At 45.3% G+C, this 18717-nt stretch overlaps 1 protein-coding gene and 1 non-coding gene across 4 annotated transcripts in view; both read right to left on the bottom strand.

Moving 5' to 3' along the window:
• USP42 (ubiquitin specific peptidase 42) overlaps positions 1–17269 on the bottom strand; it is a 47574-nt gene extending 30305 nt beyond the window's left edge. The window contains exons 1-3 of one of the 3 annotated variants that reach the window (XM_072943336.1): positions 17125–17269; positions 16044–16768; positions 14467–14604 (exon numbers count right to left, since the gene is read on the bottom strand). The gene's annotated coding sequence lies outside the window, so the exon portion shown is untranslated. Of the gene's footprint in view, positions 1–939; positions 1064–2193; positions 2337–14466; positions 14605–16043; positions 16769–17124 lie in introns of those variants that run through there. The other 2 variants (XM_072943337.1, XM_072943335.1) reach the window with 2 other exon arrangements.
• Positions 8431–8504, bottom strand: TRNAT-AGU (transfer RNA threonine (anticodon AGU)). The gene has a single exon. It is a non-coding gene; the product is annotated as a tRNA-Thr (tRNA).
• Positions 17270–18717: the final 1448 nt, after the last annotated feature.

The following is an 18717-nucleotide window of genomic DNA, read 5'->3' as shown; positions in this document are numbered from 1 at the left end:
ATAAACAAGTAAGCCCTAAGGCCACCCTGAATATAAAAGAGCTATTCAACAAAAGTAATCTCAACTGCATTCATTATAGCGAGGTTAAAGTCCTAGATTGTAAAACTTCCGTCCCGTCAAATTTCCATCTCAAACATCTGAAACTGATCTCCCTCTCCCAACAACCACCCACTCCAGGTAAGCTGGCTCTTACTGCCCCGAAGATAAAGAACGGGACCAGAGCGCACACGCTTTCGGGACGCCGCGCCGGGCCGGCCGGCCCCTCCTCTCCCCGCGAGGGTGCCCGCTCCGCCCGGCGGCCGGCGTGGGGAACTCGGACACTGGGCGGCGGAGCCAGGTGGACGGCCCCGCGAGGGCGGCCCGGCGCCGCTGGCGGCCCGGGTGGGAAAGTTTGTCTCTCTCGGGGGCGGAGTGGGGGCGGGGAGGCGAGTCCGGAGCTCGGAGGGGCGCTCGGGGGCGGGAGGTGGCAGCCACGCGGGGGGCGGCGGGCGGCCCAGGGACGGCCGGCTGCGCGGTCGGCGGCCGCACACGCCCACCCCGGGCAGACCCGTGCCGGCCTGGCCGCCCCGGAGCAGCCCGTCGGCCCGGCCCACGGGCCGAGGGGGCGGGCTGGGCCGGGTGGGGGTGGGAGGGCAGTGTCCATGGCAACCAGGGGGGTCCGGCCTCCCCGCGCAGCCCCGCTCTCCCGGAGCCCGGCCGCCGCGGCCGACGCCCCCTCCCTAGCGGCCTGGGCCGGCCGGCGGTGGCGGCGCTGCCACCGGCGCGGCGGGGTCCCGGGCGGCCCGCCGCTGCGGAGGGGGCGGCGGGCGAGGGGCCACGCCAGCCGCCGGCGGGCCGCGCCGGCTGAGGAGCGGCCGGGCCAGCGGCGGCCGAGGCGAGAGGGGCGCTCCGCGGGCCCCACGCCGGCCAGCGGCGGGCGGGAAGGAGGCGGGAGCTTACCTGACCCGGCTCGGCGCTCGCTCCATCCCCCTCGGCCGCCGCCGCCGCCGCCGCACACAGCCCAGCCGCCCGGCGGGGGACAATGACGTGCCTCCATCCGGGCACCGCCGCCGCCGCCTCCGGGTCAGCGCCGCGCCCGCAGCGCCCCGCCGGGCCGCCAGGGGGCGCGCCGAGGCCGCGCCCGCACGCGCCGCCGCCCAGGGGCCGTCGCACAGGAGGCGCGGCGCGCAGCTAACGGGCCGGGCGAGCGCAGGAGGGGCCGTCGCCACAGCGCCGCGGGCGCAGGCTGGCGCGCGTCACTGGAGCGCCGGTCGACCGCGGAAGGAGCGCGCTGATTGGCGGAGCCGAGCCGCGCGGCGCGCACGGGTGAGGTCCTTCCCCCGGCGGTCGGTCGGCGGGAGCCCGGCGGGAGGGGAGAGGGGCGGCCCGGGGCAGCCCTGCGGTGTCCGCGCCCGTTCCGGCCCGCGCCGGTGCACGGCCCACGCGGGACACCTGGGCCCCCCAAGCGGACACGGCTCCGGAGGACGTCCCTCGGCCTAGCGACCCGGCGGTGCGCCAGCGCGCCATCAGACTTCGCCGACTCCTGTGTTACTGGAAGCGGAGAATTTTCCACCTGGCTCCAGAAAAGGCAGACCCCCCACCCACCCTGTCACGACTGCATCTCACACCCGAGCATTGCGCACTCTTTCGGGGCAACGAGGCCAGCTCTTGCTCCCCAGTGCCAGATCCATACTTGCAGCCGCTTATTGGATGTCTCCACCGGGAGGTCGAACAGAAAACGAACGGATTCATCGTGGCATCTCCCCTCCACCACGACCCTGCTCCTCCCTCTAAGGTCCCCTGCTTTGACTAGGGAAATGGCGCCCTCCTGCAGTAACCTGAGTCCACCCTCCTCAGTGGACCTAACCCCTTAACACCAAGTCACACCCAGCTGGCCTACCCCGGAGCTGTAATCCCTAACCTCCCCGAGGCAACCTTCCTTCTCGCCACTCGCTTGCCCGCAGTCTCCTTTATGGTGCTCCTGTTCCAATCTCTCCATTCCCTTTCAACCTTCACACTGTGACCAGGATGATCTTTCAAAAACAAAGATCAGGTGTTGCTCCCCTCCTAAGAGCACTTTGGCCACTTTCTTGGCCCCCAGAAAAGTCACAACTCCTTCATTTGGCATTGAAGGCCCCCAGTTTCCTTTCCTCTTTTGTGACCCAGCCATAATCGCCTTTTTCCTACAAGCACCCCACTCCTACATCTACTTACAGCAGTCTGCCGCTTCTTCCTTGAAGCCTTGTTTGATCCTCCATCAGATCTTACCGCTCCCCTGGAGACTGCCTGTATCTTTGAACGTTAGCACTAATTTCACTATTATGGCAGGAAGTCACCGAAGTGATAGAATGTCAGTTGTAAGTTTGGAGCAGGACACTCAACTATTTTCAGGAAACAAAAAAGGAAAAGGTGAATTCCAAACCTCCAGAATTTCAGTACCCACTTTTGGGATTAACACCACGATTTACTTCCTGATGAAAGGTTATGAAATTTCACCTTCACGGTTCTGGTAGCACTATTAAGAGATTTGCTAGAACAGCACAGCCATAGGGATGGGCTCAGTAATTTGCTTGCCTTTTCCAAATGACGTTCAGGTGATTAAATACAGAATGAGAAGGAACTGAAGAGCCACATGCTTGATATTCACCTGAGCTTTGTCGTTATTTGAAAATGCTTCCTTTGAAAGTCATATTAGATATGTGGCCTCTAATTTCATTTTCCATTTCACATTGTATTAACAAACTGCCCCTGCAGTCAGCCTCTTAATACAGTAGAGCAGGAAAAAGGATTTTTTAAAAAACCCTTTGGCATCCTCTACCTAGAAAAGGCTTCAAGGGGGCGGAGGGCTAGGGGGTTGTTATGTGGCACTCTCCACCCTCCTTCAAGCCTTGAAAGCAAATGTACAGGCTCTTTAAAGAATTTGTGTCACTTACTGTAGCAAACTAATGATATAAATGGAGAAGTTAACAAAGAATATCAGGAAGTCCCTGCCTTCAAACAGCTGGGTCTTTAGCTGTAGCCCTCAGAAACTCATTTTCCTCCAGACCAAAGCTTAGTCCAAAGTGAACACTTTTTGGAGAAGATTTCACTTGGCCTCGGTTCTTGCAAACTAAGGGACCAAAACAAATTACTTAGCCAGTTACCTTTACCAAGACTGTCTTACTGTCTTTGTGCTAGAGGTAGACTGACTCCAAGTCCCCCACCTCCCAGTCCAGGTGATAACATGATCAAAAAGCAAAAGGTCACGAATATACGTACGTACATGCATGGCTGGGGCATTGTGCTGTACACCAGAAACTGACACTTGTAACTGACTGTACTTCTATTTAAATATGTGTATATATACATGTATATGCAATAAAATCCTAAACTATTTTTAGAAAAAGCCGAAGTGTCAAAGAGGGATAAATTAGATTTTCCAAGGACCTTCAGACAGTCTGTAGAGGGCGCTGTTGATGTCCCATCTTGATCCCCTTTACGGGCTAGTGCTGGCGTTCCCCTCCTAGCTGCTCTAAGGGTTAGCGGCTAATAACCCACAGCTGCCCCCTTCTGACAACTGTTCTTGTCTCATGGGGGCCTGCCTCCGCTTCCATCCGACGCCAATGGCTCAGTGACATGGGGTCTCAGAAAGACTTTGCCTTAGGTTGGGACCGGTCTTGTGGTGCAGTTCACACTCCAGAGCCAGTGGGGTGAGCAGGAAGCTCATCTCCCACTGACACTACATCCTTGCCTAACTCCTTTCCTTCCATTCCCTTTCTCCCCAGAACACTTCCTCCGTGTACCCCCTGCATCTGAATCGTCTCAAGCCCTGCTTCTAAGTAGTCCGGCTTAAGACAGTTGGTACTAGGAATGGTCCTAAGAAGCCAAGTCTAAGGATAGGATTCCAGGTGGTAGGTGGGAAGCTGATAGCTATGTGATGGTGAAGGCTCCCTGTTAGGGAAACTGGATGTGAGACAGATGGGGATGTGCCAAGGGGGAAATAGTAATTTTTAAAACTGAAATTGGGTGTCCACTGATGTTCTAAAGAGGGAAAATGACCACTTCTGGGCAATCAGTTATCAATATAAAGCAAAGCCAGAGAGGCTGTTAGCCGCCTGTTGTAACTGTCAACTGCAGTCACAGGGCAGACCATTCCAAGGACCAGGCTCAGGTTCCCTCAAAACGAGCTGAACTTTAGAAATGGTCAGCTCCTCAGCCATGATCAGTCTCCAACACCATAGTCAGGGCTCTGATAAGGAAGAAGTGGGACTCCAAGAATAGGGATGAGAACCTAACAGCAGTAGAACCTCAGACTCTTGTGAGCCTTGGGGCCTGTAGAAGTGGCCCACTCACTCCCCAGCCTGAAGACTATGCAGAAGCTTCAAATAAGGCAGGTACCCTCCAAGATGTGCATTCTCCAGATCTGCCCCATGACCCCCTCTGGCCACTAGACCAGTCACTAAGATCAGGGCTCAGTGTGGCCTGCCTGGGGAGGTGTTACAGGCTTGCTGAGGGAGGAATGGAATTACACGTTGAAGTAGCTACAGGACCAGGCTAATATACACTAGCAGGAACTTTAAATACACCTAAAACTGGATCCCAAGTGGGCTGGATCGAGGGGTGGGGCGATAAGGAAGAGTGTGTAGATACGGGAGCACCCTCTCATAATATAGCTCTAACACTTTGTCAAGCAACCTAAGTGGACTGGGTCTGATACACTGTGTGGATGGTACTTGGCAAGAGAAGTGAGTCAAATTAAATGAAGTCAAGATGCTATGACTCCCATGGTAGACAGTGGAGGAAAGGATCAGTAGGCTTGACGAAGTGAACCTGTTAAAATGGATGCTACCAGCTGAATATATTCTGTAAGAAGACCTGGAAGACACTCAGTTTACCAAGGCCATGGCGGGTGGGGTACCATCAGCTTTGTTGAGAAACTCAGTGACACCCAGTGGTGGTTGTCATTTGTACGCCAGGGCCAACAATAGGAGATGCTGTTACAGAACTGGGCTCTTCAGTAATAAGGGGCAGGGGTGTGTGTGGAGAGGGGGTAGGATCCTGGAGGCTGGGTGGCAGAAGCAAGGTGGGCGTGGTTGCTGCAGTGGGAAGCAGGGTCAGAATGACAGACAGGGACACCTGACTTGCAGGGATCCATGGAGATGGCTGATAGAACGCAGGACAAGATAGAAGGAAGGTCAACAAAGGAAAATACACGTAATCAAAAGACATATTTGTATACATGTAAAATCTGGATGTGCAGAAGACCGACATCAGTGTCCCAGTGGAAAGTCACAATCACCTGCCCAATTTCCCCACCTGAGCCAGTTCTCAGCTCCAAAACATCCACTCAGTAAAAGAGAAGCCAGATCCACAGCAAATGTACTGTGAGTCTCCAAATCCTCCTCCAAAGAGACCTCTGGCCATTTCATTTACTTGGGTAACCACATATTGGAAAAGAGGAATACTCAGATATTTCCATGCTGTTGAATACAGAGTCCAAGTTAATGCAGACCGATGGGGACTTAGAGTACCCACAGAGGTCCTCTTTGCTAAGGGAGCAAGAATATATGGGGTCAAGCAATTTGTTGAGTCCTGACCTAGGTCCATCTGTAAATCCACTGGGGCCACGGTGGTCATTTCCCTGGTTTCCAAACAGTCATACTTCGTAGTCCTTGACTTGTAGAGTAAGAGCTATTGAAGGAAAAAAAAAAACACACACACACATGGAAACCCTCGAAACTGCCCTCTCCGTCCAAGAGAGTAACTCTCAGGGGGGAATGGCTGGGAGTAGTGCCACCCTCAGAGTTGTAGAGGATGCAGGGCTCCTGGTCTCCATCATGGGCCCATTTAGTCACCAGCCTGGACCCTGCAAGACTGGCTGATGGACCATGGAGGATGACAATGGATGACTGCGACCAACAAGGCCTCATCTAACACCAGGTTAATTCCACCACCACCCACACCATCCCTTGGAGTTCTTTTATTCTCACAACAGAATGGAGGTGTACTTAGAATGAATCCTTGCTCTGAGCTCCTCTGAGCAAACATAAACCAGGTGCTTTACCTCCTGTAGATTTTACTCATAATCACTATGAACAAAGAAGAAATAATATAAACACACACAAAAAAGGATTAGTCACAACGCATACTCCAAAGAAGTACCTACCATATTTTTTTAAATGGAAAGAGGAAAGGAAAGAAAAAACAAGAAAAAGTGTACCTACCTTTCACTATTAGAGAACTCAGACAACACCATCAATAGACATGTCCCTGCTGCCTGGGCTGAGACGCAGTCACCAGCAAGTGCTGCTTGGAGACAGACAGACCAGGTGTAAGTTCTAGCTCAAGCTATGGTTTATTAGTTCAGTTCTTTGAGTCTTGCTTTGGACTCTCATGAAATGAAAGTTACCAATGTTATCAAAGCTAACTTTATCCTTATGAATAATTAGCACCCCTTTCCCCCAACTCAAGTCACTAAAGCCCAAAAGTGTGCAAAGGCGGCTATATTTGATTTTCTGAGGACCACTGGCTCCTCTGAAGGAAATCTGAGACCTTGCTCAACAAATCTTACACCCAGTTTATCTAGGTGATGGATCCCAAGTCATTCCTTTATGTATTGCTAAAATACTCTTTCAGAACCCAGAATGAGCCACGCATTGGAGGTACCATACCTACTTTCCAGAGACCATTTTGTTTGGAACACAGAGTTCTGCATAATTACCTCCCATGGTGACAGTGCTACAAATGAGGAGGGGAAAGCTTAGGAGGCAGTAGGCACAGTTAACCTGAAGGAGACGGCATTCAGAAGTTTTACAAAGGTGGTAACGCTTAACATGGGTCCTTGAGAATTAAGTAAAATATTTTCCAGGAAAATAAGGGATAAGAAAGGGATGGCTTCAGAGTGAGATAGAAAATATTCCGTCCTTTTCCATTTTTTGGAAACATTTGGGAAGGATTGGTGTGAATTCTGTAAATATTTGGTAGAATTTAGCGGTGAGATCTGATACCATCTCCAGTCAGATATTGTCAGAATTTAGTTAAATTGTAGGACATCCAGCTGGTGTCACACAATTTCTTGTTATGGAGAAAAAAAAAAAAACCCCACACAGCTGGTATCAGAAGTGTTGTGAGTGTGAGGACAGTGTGAGAGTAAAGGAGAAACAAAGGAGAAGTGTGTTTCCTTCTCTGCTTTCTATTCATTTCTTTTTGTCCTGGGAATGGATCATACTTTTTTGCGTCTTTGCATGCTTCATAATTTTGCATTGAGAATGGAATATTTTACATTTTATGTTCAAAAAAAAAAAAAAGAAGGGAAGAAAAAAACATCCCCTAGTTCTTTGCACGTTAGCTATGTACAGGGCGTTCCTTCAACACTTAGCCAGGCCATTTGCAACTCCGCCTTAACCTTTACTTTCTGCTTATGCAGAGTCTAAAGACCGTCTAGACTTCCCAGGTCTTTTCTCAGCATGCATCCCCAGTATATGTAGGAGTTTTTCAAAGCCTTTTCCCCAAAGTTTCTCACTCCCCAGCTTTTCCTCCCCAGCTTTTAGCATGTCTACTGTTTGTCTCCACTGTTATTTTTGGCCCCAGGCAGGACTGGCTGGTTCATTTGGCTTTCAGTGTTTTCCAGGAATATTCTTCAGGTAGCCATAGACAATTTTTCCACCCTGAAGCAGCTCTGGGTTAGGCAAAACAAAGGTTAGGGTTCTCTGAAAGATACAGGGAACCCATAGGCAAGTAAAATAGACCAACAGAATTCCTTCAGATCAAAGTCTGCTCTACTCCTGGACTAGATGCCCACACTGGGTACATCTTGTTACCTTGAAGATCTCTGCTACACTGGGAAGGGATAGTCAAAAGGGGGTAAGTCTAAGTTAAAATGCCAGAGTCTTCTCCCAGCCTGTTCCAGTGACTGTTTTCATCGTTAAGCATTTGCTCAGTTGCTGAAGACCTTTGAGTATCTTCCAGAGTCTTCATAAGGTTGATTCTGACAGCTTTTGTCAGGATTTTCAGTGTTGGAATCAGCCCCTTGAGATCCTTACTCTACCATTGTTGCTGACATCACTCTTAAGACTTTTTTTCTTTTAATGTCAATTCTGTTTGGGCATAATATAGAAGTGATGTTACACATGGAGAATACAAGAAACATGGTCATTGGGGGTGGGGGGGGGCTTCAGAGAATTCCAAGAGCACTAATCACAGTCTGTTGGTTCTTCTAATACCCCACTTTCTTTGAAAAAGGGTGTAAACTATATACCAAGGTGACTTTGTCATCCATACAGATGTTGAAATTGAGAGTGATAATTTTAATTGAGGAGTAGGATGGCTAAAACAGAATCAGGGACTACAGCCTTCCCATGAACATAAGGGAACGAAAGTCAGAAGACAGAGAAAAGGGCAGTGATGTATCACGATATAAGGGTTTTTTTTTTAGGGGGGTTGGTAATTAGGTTTATTGATTCATTTATTTAATGGAGGTACTGGGGATTGAACCCAGGACCTTGTACATACTAAGCACATGCTCTCCCACTGAGCTATACTCCTCCCCCAACATAAGGTTTCAAATGAAGGAGGAGAAATAGTCATGAAAACATGTTTACTAAGAAATAAGGATTTAGCTGGCTGGTGATCATACAAAGAAAGATAAAACATCCTAAGTTTAAAATAATTTCTGTCTATTAAGGAACATAACCATAATGTGTGATTACCATAATGATTAATGTGGTTTTTGGTTTTTGGACCAATGTAAAAAACAAACAAAAATAAAAACAAGACGAGGGAGAGAATCAATATAATCAATGGAAACCCAATTGGACTATAAAAGGTTGGCTGATTAAAAGAGATATGTTCGTAGAGTCAACTGATCTCCAAGTATTAACAACAGCAACTTAGAAAATGTTATAAACAGTGACTCATCACAGTGGATGAAACAAAACAGCAAATAATAAACAATAAACTGAAATAACTTGTAAGACTTACATGAAGAATGTGATCAAACATCACCCAGGGACACTTGCTAAATGCGGAGTTATAATGCAATATTGAACAGGTATCATGTGTCCCCAAATTAGATTGCAACTGTGATGAAATTGATCCCAAGGGGATTCTTTCTAGCACATAATAAATTGCTTACAGGGTAAACGTACAATACCTTTTAATTAAGTTACACGTGTAATGTCATGAATCCCAAGAGAATTCTTTCTGGAAATTAGTAAAAATGTTTTAAATGCTCTCTAGGCAATAAACACATTAAGCTATGAGGACAGCTATGAACATCGACCATCTTCCTCTCCAAACAGTTCACTCTTTCATTCACTCATTTTCCATTGAGTGTCCACTGATCATAAGAGGGTATGCATGACATAGAGAAAAATCAATAAGAGACAGATAAACAGAGTTTGTACTGATGGGATTTCCACTATGTTTGTACAAGGAGGAGATCTGGAGGAAGAAGAATTGGATTCAAAAAGTAACATCTACAATGAAGTGTGCTGAATGCTGTGGAAGGGGGTGGACACAAGTGCTATGAAGTGCAGTGTGGGAGACACTAACATAATGGGGTGAAGAGAAAGCTGTGAGGGGACTGTTCTGGGTTAAACTGTGTCCCCTCCCAAAAAAGATAAGTTGGTGTCCTCACTCCCACTACCTAGGAATATGACCTTATTTGGACAGAGGGTCTTTATAGAGGTAATCAAGTTAAAATAAGGTCCTTAAATTGGTCCTTGATCCAATAATAAGTGTCCTTATAAAGACCGGGAAATCTGGACACAGACACAGACTCCACACACAGGGAGAATGCCATGTGCAGAGGAAGGCAGAGGCTGGAGTGATGCTTCCAAAAGCACAGAACACCAAAGATTGCCAACAAACCACCATACAGGAGAGAGGCATGGAACAGATACTCCCTTACACCCCTCAGAAGGAACCAATCCTGCTGACACCTTGATCTTGGATGTTCAGCCTCCAGAACTGTAAGAAAATTCATTTCTGTTGTTTAAGCCACCCAGTTGGTGATACTTTGTTATGGCAGTTCTAGCAGACTAACAAGGGGAGGGAGGTAGTATGTTATGTATAAATGCAACAAGTTACATTTCATTATAGACTTGCTAAGTAACAGGAAGTCAGGTGAAGTGGGGGTGGAGGCAGGGGAGTGTTCTGGACAGGAGGAATCAGATCTGCATTTATTAACCATGTGTTTTTATTTTCTGCACTTTCTGATGCTTCGACATCTTAAAAAGCTTGCTGGCCAGGTGAGACTACCCCTTCCAGGGCAACCCAGTTCTTAGAGATAGCAAAGGGTTCAGTCAACCCATGCAAACCAACCAATTCCCAGGTCTGTAGACCCTGCCTCCTCCTTACCTAACTCTCACACATGAGCCATACTTCCTCTGCCCTAAGTCATCCCAGTGCCAGGTGCCAGACAACTAGAGACATCCCTATGCCCCAGAGCCTGCTGGGATTATTCCAACCAGCCAGTCCTAAACCACTCACTCTGGGGTGCCTTGCCTTTTGCATGGGAACCCCAACCCAGGCTCTGGCTCAGGCTTTCCCCTCACTCCTGTCTTGTGTCACCTGACCAAAACTGGATGCTTTCCTGGTGGCCTTGCAGACACGTGGTGACCTCTTCTTTGGGACCTGTAAGCATAAGAAGTTTCTTCCTTCCAAATCTCATTCCCGTTTCCTCCTGGGCTGCATCGACTTTACCATACGTACCCAATATTTACATTCTCAGGACACTGCAGGTTTCAAGGAGAGGGGCAGCGGGATGAAATGGAGAGAAAGGAAGCATAATGTCTAACTCACCTCGATGAGTGCTGAAGATACACAATTACACTCTTTCAGAAGAAACCTTTCTACCTAGGGAGACCCTAACTGTAAACCACTAACGAGCAGACACTACCACCAGGGTAGGCATGTCTGACCCGAGTGATGTCAGTCAGGGCCAGCAGGAAGCAGCAGCCTCCTAGGAGCAAAGATGAAGGGTGGTCACTAAGAAAACGTATGAACACCAGCTAACAGCTGAGGGCTCCTCTGCCCCAGGCACCTCTTCTAAATGGTTCAGGTATGTTACCTCATTTACTATTTACAAGACTATGAAGTAGGTATAATTAACATTTCCATTTTACAGATTAGGGGTTAAGTATGTCACTAGTGAGCTGACAATTAGTGTCAGAACATATATTCCTCAGCCTTAAGCTGTACGTGCACAGATTTACTCCAAAACGAGAAATACAGGCAAGGGACATGGGAATTTTCGAGGCAGATGGGACAGCATATGCAAAAGCAGAAATAAAAGAAAATGAGGGGGGAGACCTCCGTGTGTAGATTAAAGAGCTGTTGGAAAAAATTCACAACTCTTTCTGAAAAATATCTCAGCTTAGTATAATAAAGGAGGATTAAAGACATTTTGCTATCGCCAAAGGTGTTTTCTCTGATCTCAGTGTTGTCAACCTATGTCTGTGGTGGAATGAAGTCTCTTAAAAGAGTTGCTTATAGGGTAATAAGGTAATACATACATCAGAGATAATAATATAAAAATAATACTTGTTATCGTGGTATTATATGCCAGGTATGTCTTCTATATAACCCATGTGAATTACATGTTAACTCATTAATTACATTCAACAACGCTATGAGAAAGCAGAGAATTCGATTTGCCTTTTACAAGTTCCCAACAACTACAAAGGAATGGTTAAAAGATAAAACTTTGAAGGATCCACCAGACAAATAAATTACGTGGGGAGAGGGGAGGGTATAGCTCAGTGGTAGAGCAGTGTGCTTAGCATGTGGGAGGTCCTGGGTTCGATTCCCAGTACTCCATTAAAAAAATAATAATTTAAATAAATGAATAAAGCCAGTCACCTCCTCCCAAAATAAAAATTAAAGAAAAAATTTTAAAATTGTAAAAATAAAAAAGTTCTTAACGTCAAATCACTCACTGACAAAGCAAGTTGTAGAATAATACATACAACATTCGGTAAGAATCAAAACACTAAAGTCCAAAATAGTATGTATTTTTCGATGGGCACATGTCTATGCAGAGAAGTGAAAAGTAAAAAGATCTGATGACCAGAAAGTGAAAAGTGGTTAATTCTAGAAAGGGGCAAGAAGAGGGGATAGATTATAGTGGTCAGATGGAACTTGCCCAAACTGTTTCAGTGTTTGCCAGAAGAGTTTCCCTATGCCTTGTGTGATACATTAATAATAAAAATTTTGTAATGCCAAAGATAGATTTTTTTCACTCTATTCATCTACATGTATACATCTAGCCTCCAGAAAGCCTATGTTTCATCCCAGAAAATAAATGCACTATTAAAGGTGGGGAGGGTATAACTCAGTGGTAGAGTGCTTGCTTAGCATGCACGAGGTCCTGGGTTCAATCCCCAATACTTCCATTAAAACAAACCAACCAACCAACCAATTACCCCTCCCCCCCATTAAAAAAAAAAAAAAGAAATGCACCATTAAGGCATTGGTGAGCATAACAAAGAAAATGCTTTGAGGTAATTCTAAAGGGAAAAAAAAGTGTAAAATTGAAGAGGTTGGTTCTCGGATTCCTGGGCATTTGATGTGTTAGCTTCCTGAAGAGATACTTTATACAGCTATTGGGAATAGGGAGGTATTAAATAATAAGTTCCTTTTCACAATTACATCCTTACACTTTTATGTTTAGAATCTTATTGACAGGAGTCATTCCAGATTCATTAAAATGTTTTAAGCGCTCGTCTGAGCAATAAACTCATCCATTCACACGTTCAACTTCAGGGTCTCCCTCATGAGGCAGTGTGCCGACCAGTGAGAGAAGAAATGATGGACCAGTTAGACAAGAAGAGTTCTTGCACTGTTGGCTGAGGACCCGGATGGGGGGTTACTAAGGAGATCTGAGAAAGGTGAGTTACAAAAGGCCAGGTGAAATGGGGATGGGGGCAGCAGTGTGGAACACAGATGGAACAGCAAATGCCAGGGTAGGGGTGGAGGTGTGAGGGTTCCAAGAGCCTAATGGCTAACAGCTCAGAAAAAATATCCTAGAGTAAAGCTGCACAAAAGAGGAAGACCGAAAAAGAGACTCTCCCCCAGGCTCAGAGTTTCTCTGGTCTAAGAGTGATGTCTGGCAGACAGAATCAAGCCTCCTAGTGACAAAGCTGAAAAAAAAAATCAGCATTAACAAAATACTGACAAGGACTACAGATCACTGAAAGATAAAACGGACCAAGTATCTCTTCTACGCGATGTTATCAGCTTAACTCACTGACGAGCTACAACTGGCTTGGAAGTTCAGTGCCATTAATTCCATTCCAGAGTCAGGAAGATGAGGTAGGAAGTTGAGTAACTATGTTGCCCAGCAATACAAATACACCCTTGCCAGAGATCCCAAAATATTTTCTGCTGGTTCCTAATCTCTCGCCCAGCAGCTCTGAATACGCGGATTGAGACACACCACGAGGCAAACTGAGAAAAAATGAAGAGGAATGCAGCTACTGTGAGGTGCAGAGTTCTCAAAGAGCCAGTGGAAAAAGTTGAGTTGTGGAACAGTATGTAAAACAGCACACTGGGCGACAAAAAGCCACAAACCCCAAGTAATATGTATTTTTGGATATGTTTGTATCTATATATAAACATTAAAAATATATATGTAGACATATTCGTATGTATGTATATAAATATATATATTAATAAGGGTTTGTGTGTATATGTATGAAACTCCATATATATGCATATATACATATAATATCTATTTTATACATTTATATATAGTTATATATATGTTCTCACAGAAATTACATATTATTACTTAGAGTTTGTGTCTTTATTTTCTTTCAGCATGCTATTTTACATACAGTATTTATGCGCAATTCCTTATATATATGTGTGTGTGTGCGTGTGTTAATAGATACAAAAGCAGAAGGACACTCAACAGTTAAACTGCTTACTCCTGGGGAGGAGAGAAAGACCGACGTTGGGTGTGAGGGTCAGCCGGGACTTGAGGCCTCCTCCAGGACAGCGGGAACCGGCTGCGGGAGCGAAGGCTGGAGTCGGGCGGGCGTGGACCACCCAGCCCGGCACCGCCCACCGGGCCGCCTACACTGGGGGTACGCGCGCGCTGGACCAGCCCCGCCCTCTCCCGGACGGGGAAGGGGCGGAGCCTGAGGCAGGGCCCGCCCCCCACAGTGGGGCGCGGGATGCAGGGGCGGGTCTTCAGCCTCGCGAGGAGTCACTTCCGGATCCGGCGGCGACCGCCGCGGGTTCCCAGTGGTGCGGTGCTGGGCTGTTGGGCGCCTCGGGTTACGGTCCGCGCGCGGCCGGGGGTCCCGGGGGTCAGCGCGGAGCGGAGGGCGACGGGGTGGGGGCTGTGCCTGCGCCGCCTGCCATCGACTTTCCGGCCTGGTGGCGAGGGACCAGGCTGGGCATCCAGGTAGAGGGAACGGTTCCCTGGTATCGGAGAATATGTGTCCGGCTCACCGCAGTTAACCGTAGAAAAGAAAAGCCACAACCGTCAGAAAACCTCACCTTCACGCAGGAGAGTACGTGTGTCAGAGGAAGACACTCCCACGAGGCTCACAGTCACTCCGATTTGGAAGATGACGCTCAGCACACGGCAGCTACAATCAAGTCCCGCAGGAGCCAAGACCCAAGGATCAGAGCTAACTGAAGAAAATAACGGTATTGGGTAGCAGTTACAAAGAGCTGCCCATGAACATGTCCTCATGCCACCCTGTAAGCTTAGGTGATAGAATCTTTACAAATGAAGAACTGAGGTTAAATAACATGTTGAAAATCACAGCTACTAGTGGCGGAATTCCCTGTAAACAAACTGGATATAGATGTTACTTTTGGAGTAGTTTTTAATAGTGACTTGTTGGAGACACCTAATTCCCCTTGACTGGGGGAATGGCTAAATTATGGAGTATCCAGTTGTGAAATACTGTTATACTAACATGGAAAGTCCCCCAGGACATGTTTTGAAGTGAACAAAACGCAAGTTGCAGGGGGAAGGGGTATAGCTCAATGCGCCAGGTCCTGGGTTCAATGCCCACTACCTCTATTTAAATAAATAGATAAGTAAATAAACCTAATTACCCCCAACCCTGGCTGAAAAAAATTAAAGTAAAAAAATTTAAAACTCAAGTTGCAGAACAAGATGTATTTAGCCATTCTTTTATGGAAAAACACCTCAATGCTGTTTTATTGCAGTACATACTTATCTCTGTAAATGAATAGAGAAAACTGGAATAATATACACTAAAGTGAGCAGCGGAGGGAATGGGGAGACTTAGGGATTTAAGAGAGTTATGGTAAAATAGAACTTTATCCTTACTCATGAAGTTTTTTGGGGGAGTGTGTAGTCAGAGAAAGCAATATATATGTTTTTAATATAATAAAAATTAATTCCAAAACTTGACTGAAAATTATTTTGTATCCTTTAAGCACTCTGCTCTAAATGGCATTTGAATAATTTGAGAAATAAAATTGACCATTAAGGTGTGAAGATTTGAGGACTGTGAGAATATGAACATAAAAATAAAGCATTCTCAGAACTCCCAAAAGAGAATGTTAAAAGTCACTTTTAACAGTGTGGTATTTCATTATTTAGTCTCAAAGAGCTTAAAAAAGTGACTCTTACCTTAAAACTGTTCTAACTCTACATTACATAATGCATATTGGATGGAAACTGAGAGGCATTAAGTAATATTACTTTTTCAAAGATGCATCATGGTAGTTTCAGTTGAAATTTTATAGCATAACTTTATAAAATGGTGATTATTATAAAGTTCACTTTTAATATTAGCAATTTGCTGAAGTTGTTTAACTGACAATTGTGTAACCTTATATAAAAATTGTTAAAAACAAAAACTTAACAACATCTCTTGTACATTGCTCTGGGGTTGAGCCCCCCAAACTGAAAGAGATACGTCCAGGGATTGAAATGGGAGTTATTCCACTCTAATTGGCAATAACACCTGAAATTGCCATTTAAAATGTGTCTGTTGACCTAAGCAGTATCAAGAAACAATTTTGATTTGAGGATCCCTTAGTAATTCACCTTACTAGGGAAAGTAAAGAGGAAAGCAGAAGCATATGCTCACCTGAAAAGTCTCTCAGTATCTGGGACTTGCCATCACGTGGTTACCAAGACCTCATTAATTAGAGGGTTCTAATCCTGATGACATCACAACTGGGAGCCAGTCAGATCAACAGAAGCTTCACAGTGTTGGCTTAGGCCGTTCTTCACCGTGATAAGAGACTTGAAATCTAGTTAAGCATATACATTCGTTATTGCTGTGTAACAAATTAAACCCCCAAGCAAGCGTTTATTTTCTCCCACAGTTTCTGAGGGTCAGGAATCAGCACAGCAAAACTTGGCGGTCCAAGCTCAGTCTTTCTGAAGGTTGCAGTCAAGCAGTCATCCTGGGCTGCAGTAATTTCAGGGTTCTGCTGGGGAAGAAGAATCTTCTCCAAGCACACTTCTGTATTATTGGCAGGCTCAGATCCTCATCGCCTGGGTCTTGCCTCTGCTCAGCCTGGCACCTTCTTTCCCCCAGAGCCAGAGATGAGAGAGAGGGAGAGAGAGCAAGGTGGAAGCCAGTGTCTTTTCAATTAATCGTGGAAGTCTCATACCATCAATTATCCGTAGGCTGATGATCATACCAACTAACCTTAGTACAGTGTCGGAGGGAACTTGAAAACGATGTGGAGACCAGGAAGCAGAGATCATTGGGGACCGTCTTGAAGGCTAGCTACCTGGCTGTGGTACCCTCTCCCAAACTCTCACTCTCCCTGATCATTACTTGATACGTACAAGTGGCTGGAGCTGTAGGTAATAAAAATAAAAGAATTAGAGACATTGTAGGATTAGAGACAAACGAGACAACTGGATCCCACTGCTGTACTGGTACAGTTTCCTTAACATAAGATGAATAAGGACTCAGGAAAGATGATAAAACGTACACAACCCCCACTTTTACACAGTCTATACTAAACATTTTATTAGTTACCTTATACTTAAAGATCTATGTATTGATCCATCCAATTGAGACAGGATCTTCCAACTCCCCTTATAACTTCTAACTATATAGATGAGAAATTTCTACCTCTTCCCATCTCATTACTTCCAAACATGTATGGATATACCACTGATTTTATCCCATTAAGGTTTATAGCACTTACCTTCTATTGGGTCACCGTAACAATTTATGTAACAGGATGACTGATCAAGCGGGGACATCCTCCGATGTTCCTGATCTCTCGCCCTCTTATTGAGACCTGACTTTGAAATCCGTGTGGATATTGATGTGATGGTTTCACATCAGGGGTCTCTGTGAGGGGGAGGTGAAGCATCAGCTCTGCCCTGGGCTTGCTGGCCCAACATGCAGATTTCAGGCGTGCCAGCCTCTGTAATTATGTGAATCAATTCCTTAAAATAAATTTCTCTCTCTAAACCCATCCCATTGGTTCTGCTTCTGGAGAACTCTCCTAATACACTTGCTTTCTTGAAAAAGAATAAAAAATACGAAATTCTTCAAGTACATAAAAGGTACAAAGAATAATGTAAACACCGACATTTCTAAATCCAAATTTAACAACTGCTGACATTAAACTATATTTGCTTGAGAATGGCTTCTCTTAAAGAAATAACATTGCTAGATTCAGATAAATTCCTATTTTTAAACTTAGAGAGAGAACATTTTCAGATATAGTTAAGTTCCTTCTTTTAATTTTTTTAATTGAGTTATAGTCACTTTACAGTGTTGTGTCTAAATTCCTATTTTTAACACTTTCTGATACCACTCTCCCTTCCACCTCTCAAGAGGCAGTTACTCTTTTAAAATCAGATTCATTCCTATTCTATATTTCAATATTTTTACTATAAATGTATGTGTTCAAAAATATTATACTTGTTTTGTATATTTAAACATTTTTATGTACATAGCATCATAATACTTTATGAGGCTGAATTTAGAGCCAAACTGGAGGGATGTGTGTGTCTCTGTGTGTGTGTGTGTGTGTGTGTGAGTGCACATGCATTTTTTTCTCTATCTACTGCATGAAGTGCACTAATTTGACTAAATGCCTTGAATCTCGTTGATTCATTCTAACAGCTCTATAATATTTGTTTGCATATATATTTATTTATTTCCCTGTTGATGGATATTAGGCCGTTTCCAAATTAGTTATTATAATGTTGCAGTAAACACCCTTATATACATATCCTTGGGCACATATAAAGTGTCCAAAAGGAATCCAGCCCACAAGGAATCTCTTTTGTGGGTGATAAAAGTGTTCTAAAATCAGATAGTGGTGATGGTTGCCCAACTCTGTGAACACACTAAAATCCACTGAATTGTACATCATAAAAGAGTGAATTTTATGGCATATAAGTTATCTTTGTTTTTTTTTAACATTTTTTATTGATTCATAATCATTTCATATAAGTTATCTTGCTAAAACTGTTATAAAAATATAGATAACAATGAAAGATGACATGTGACAAAAATCCTAGCTGCACCAAGTATAAGTTATGAGACCTTGGGCAAGGCATTTGAAAAGCTTTCTTTGTCTCTATGCTCTCATCTACAAAATGGGATAATTACAGCATCTAGTTTGTAAATTTTCTGAGGATTATATGTGCTAATGTTCATAAAAGCATTTAGAACAGCATGAAGGGGTGGGGGAGGGTGTAGCTCAACTGGTAGAGCACATGCCTAGCATGCATGACGTCAAGGGTTTAATTCCCACTACTTCTGTTAAAAAAGTAAATAA

The sequence above is a fragment of the Vicugna pacos genome, chromosome 18, assembly GCF_048564905.1.
Source record: "Vicugna pacos chromosome 18, VicPac4, whole genome shotgun sequence".
NCBI lineage: Eukaryota > Metazoa > Chordata > Mammalia > Artiodactyla > Camelidae > Vicugna > Vicugna pacos.
This window is presented reverse-complemented; position numbering and strand designations above follow the sequence as displayed.